General features: G+C 38.8%; 1 pseudogene; it reads left to right on the top strand.

Annotated features, from left to right (window-relative positions):
* Positions 1 to 3,091: 3,091 nt before the first annotated feature.
* On the top strand, positions 3,092 to 3,748 carry LOC117036236 (60S ribosomal protein L15-like; annotated as a pseudogene).
* The last annotated feature ends 261 nt before the right edge of the window (positions 3,749 to 4,009 follow it).

Below are 4,009 nucleotides of genomic sequence, written 5' to 3'. Positions count from 1 at the left end.
TCAAGAATCATTGGATAATGAAAATACCTAAAATAATTATTCAGGATGGTCTGGAGAGAAAAAGAGTTAAATATGTGACCCAAGTTCTCAGTCTGAGTGACAAACAGGACAGTAGTGGCATTAGCAGAAAAAGAACACAGAAAAGTTGTCTTACATGATGAGCTGTTAGCTTATCTTGACCATGTAAATATGAGACATGGTGGTTTCAAGTAACATGTGGCATATTGAAGACTTTGGGGTCAAGACCCAACTCAAGTGCATTTAATGCATTAAAAATAGAAAAGCCCAAAAAAACAGAAAGTCCAAAGAATTACATTTCATTAGCCTAACTAATGAAAGTGGAGAGAATAGGGAAGCCTAGCTCCTAGAAAGGTGTATTGAAATCTCTTGATTGAGGAGGCTCTGTGGTATGCAGGGAGGAATAAGAGCATGTATAATTTGAAAAAAAAATAAACATATCCAAAAGATCTATAGGTTTTACAGTACAAACAACTGAGAATAATGCTCTTTAATAGTTTCCCCAATTTCTACAATTTATGCATCATTTTCTTCAAATCAACTCATTTTCTCTTACTTATTACCATAATGAGCAATATCTGTTAAATATGGATTTTAAGTGTTAGTATAACTATTAAATTTTTTTTAAATATTTATCCTTGTGCCACTGAAAATTATCTCATGAAATCCCAGTGCTGAATGTATCAAATTTTAGGGACCATTTCTCTACAAATCTTCTTGGTTGATGAGGATGAGACAGCACAGGGACTTGAAACCAGGTGGAAGGAATGCCCAATGGCCAGGAGGGATGCCAGATAAGCTGAACATAAGAATGTCACCACCCCATCACTCCTTATGCAAAAGTCCAGAAGTAGCTGATTATTATCTCCCGTCTAACAACTTCCTTACAGATGTCAAAACCACTGTTCCACACGCACAGTTGGTAAAGGTTTGACTGCCATAGGCCCTTCCTAGGGTGGCGACAGTGAGAAATCCTCCATCTTGCCCCACAATGCAGGCCCAAACATAGTTACCAGACAATGCAACTGGAAAAGGAAGTCTGCCTTTAAAAAAAAAAAAGCCCACCACTTTTAAAAAGCCCATCTTTTTGTGCAAGCCCAATTTGTCCCCTGCTTATAAAAGCAGCCAGCTGGAGAGTCAGTTTGGAGGACCTTCCTCTCCTCTGTGCTGCCTCCCTTGTGCTCAAGCATAAGCTTAATAAAATTTGCCTGGAAAATTTTCTGGGGTTTCCTCTTGATTTCTATTTTGTGGAACCCAAGAACCCCAATTCTCTTAATAAGCATACTCGTATACTGAAGATAGAATAAGAATCATTGTGCATCTAAAAAATAACATTAAGAAGCACTGCTTTAATATCTATTCCTTTTGTGTGTGTGTGGCATTGGGCTGTTTCCAATTTCATGCTCAAGGAATATGAGCACTAAGAAAATTGCCTGTTTTTGTAAATAAAGTTTTATTGGAACACAGCGAAATCCACTTGTTTGCATATTGTCTGTGGCTGTTTTCACACTACAAAGGTAGAGTTGAGTAGTTGCAATAAGAGATTAGATAGCTCACAAAACCTAAAATATTGACTATTTAGCCTTTTAGAGAAAAAGTTTACTGACGTATTTCCTAGGCCATTAGTTTTCAAACCCTTTATGCCTCTTTTGTTTCCCCCTATGGAAAGCCACTCCTCCCCATTCTATATGGTTCTAGTCATCCCTATCCCTCACAGGTTAGGGGTTTTTATGCCCTTGGCTTCTTAGTCATCCTAGACATTTCATGTCTCTTGCCACAGTGGTTGGTTCTGGGACAGGCATGTAAACAAATTTGGTTCAATAAGTCTGACTAGATCCAGAAAGAGTTCTCATCTGACTCAGATTTTCCTTCTAAGGCTAATTGCTCACTTATGCTTTTGAGCATATTTCCTCTTACCTTTTCCATTAATCAACTCTCTCTCTCCCCCAATGGTGCTTTCTAAAAACATGTTAAAGCTTTCTTCATTTCCTAAAAGTGAGTTTTTAAAGATACTCAAAAACAGTTATTTTTCAATATGGTTCCTGGAGACACAGAGGTGCTTCAGGAGTCACCATAGGAGGTAGGAGGATTATTATCTAGGACTCAAAAGGTCACAAGTGACAAAAACCCAGCTCAAGATAACTTAAGCAGAATTTTTTTTTAAATGTGATCTATAAACTTATATAACTTAAAGTCTAGGGATATATGTAGTTTTAGGCTGGGTAAGATGTAAGGGGCCTTAAACAGTGTCATCAGGTCTCTTTTTATTTTCATTCCTTTGTGCTGGTTTCTCTTTTAGGAGGCCCTTGTTCATACAGTGGCCCCTGAGAGATCTAGGCTAACACTATCATAACTAGTACTGTCAGTGGAAAATGAGCTTTCTGAAATATACAAGACAGAGAAGAAAAAACAATTCAATTTTCTACCATCTCTTCCATTAATCAAGAGGATATAGTGGGATATTAACTTTGAAAAGGAATAGAGAAACTCTCCTCTAAGACAGGAGGGAAGCAAAAGAGGTCCTGAAATGTGAGAAGATTCAGATCAGATGACCTCAAATTGCCCTACAATGCAAAATATACAATCACTTGCTAAGAATAGGAGGAGCAAATGGTAGGGTAGGGTGGCTTAAGAAAAGTGGAAGAGTTTGGAATATCTCCCATGCAGAATTTAATAGTTGAATAAATGTATTGCTAGACAACAGTGACAACCCAAGTGAGTTAAAAGATGATGAATCAGTAGTGTTTAATCCAATCAGCAGAGACTAATGATTCTTTAATAGTGTTACTATCAAAGGAGTAAAAGTGCAGAAAACAGATGATGAGGTTAACACAGGTTTGGAGGTTGAGAGTGAGAGCAGAAAAAACCCACTCCATCTCACATCTTCCACAACTGAGTAAATGACACCATTATTCTCCTAGTTGCTTAAACAAAACATTGGGGAGTCATCATTGATTTTGTTCTTTCCCCTCACCCACAACCCACATCAAATCATCATGGAGAGCCTAACAGCTTCATCTTCAGAATAAATACTAGCCCTTTCCATCTGGCTGCAGCCATCAGGTAAGCCAAGATGGGCACTTACAAATACATCTAGGAGCTACGAAGAAGCAGTTCAATGTAATGCACTTTCTTCTTAGGGTGTACTGCTGGCAGTATTGCCAGGTCCCTGTGCTTCACAGCACCCGCTCCCCTTCTCCCCCACTTCCCTGATAGTGTGCAGGCTGGGATACAAGGCCAAACAACATTATGTCATATATTGGATTCATGTGTGCCGTGTTGGTGGCTGCAAACACCCAGTTTCTGAGGGTGCAACCTATAACACTGTGAAGTCTGTCATCCATCACAGTGTAAACCAGCTAAAGTTTTTTGAAGCCTTCAGTCTATTGCCAAAGAGCAAGCTGGATGCCACGGTGGGGCTCTGAGAGTCCTGAATTTTTACTGGGTTGGCAAAAATTCCTCATACAAATTCCTTGAGGTTATCCTCATTGATCCATTCCATAAAGCTGTCAGATGGAATCCTGACACCCAGTAGATCATCAAACCAGTCCACAAGCACAGGGAGATGTGAGGGTTGACATCTGCAGGCTGCAAGAGCTGGGACCTTGGAAAGGGCCACAAGTTCCACCATACTATTGGTGGTTCTCGCCGTGCAGTTTGGAGAAGGCGCACTACTTTCCCCTCCACTGTTACTGCTAATATAAGTAATATTTGTAAAATTCTTACCTAGCAAACAACTTAGGACAGTCATGTCTGCTTAAAAGTGTTCTTTAATTTGTTCAAAGTAGCTGTCTGCATATTCTTTCATGAATGCATTGTCAATTACAAAAGTTAAAATGCAATAATGTTTGATAACTGTAAGTTATGGTACATCTTGTTTCTCATAAGATAAACGCTTGTGTTTTTGCTTTATCTTACTAAGGAGTATAAAATGTTGTTTGGTATGATAAATGTAAAATAAATTCTGTGAAAGAGGCGTGCAGAAAAAATA

Source organism: Rhinolophus ferrumequinum, chromosome X, assembly GCF_004115265.2.
Source record: "Rhinolophus ferrumequinum isolate MPI-CBG mRhiFer1 chromosome X, mRhiFer1_v1.p, whole genome shotgun sequence".
NCBI classification, from domain to species: Eukaryota; Metazoa; Chordata; class Mammalia; order Chiroptera; family Rhinolophidae; genus Rhinolophus; species Rhinolophus ferrumequinum.
The sequence above is the reverse complement of the archived record's forward strand: the minus strand, read 5'-3'. Positions and strand labels throughout refer to the sequence as shown.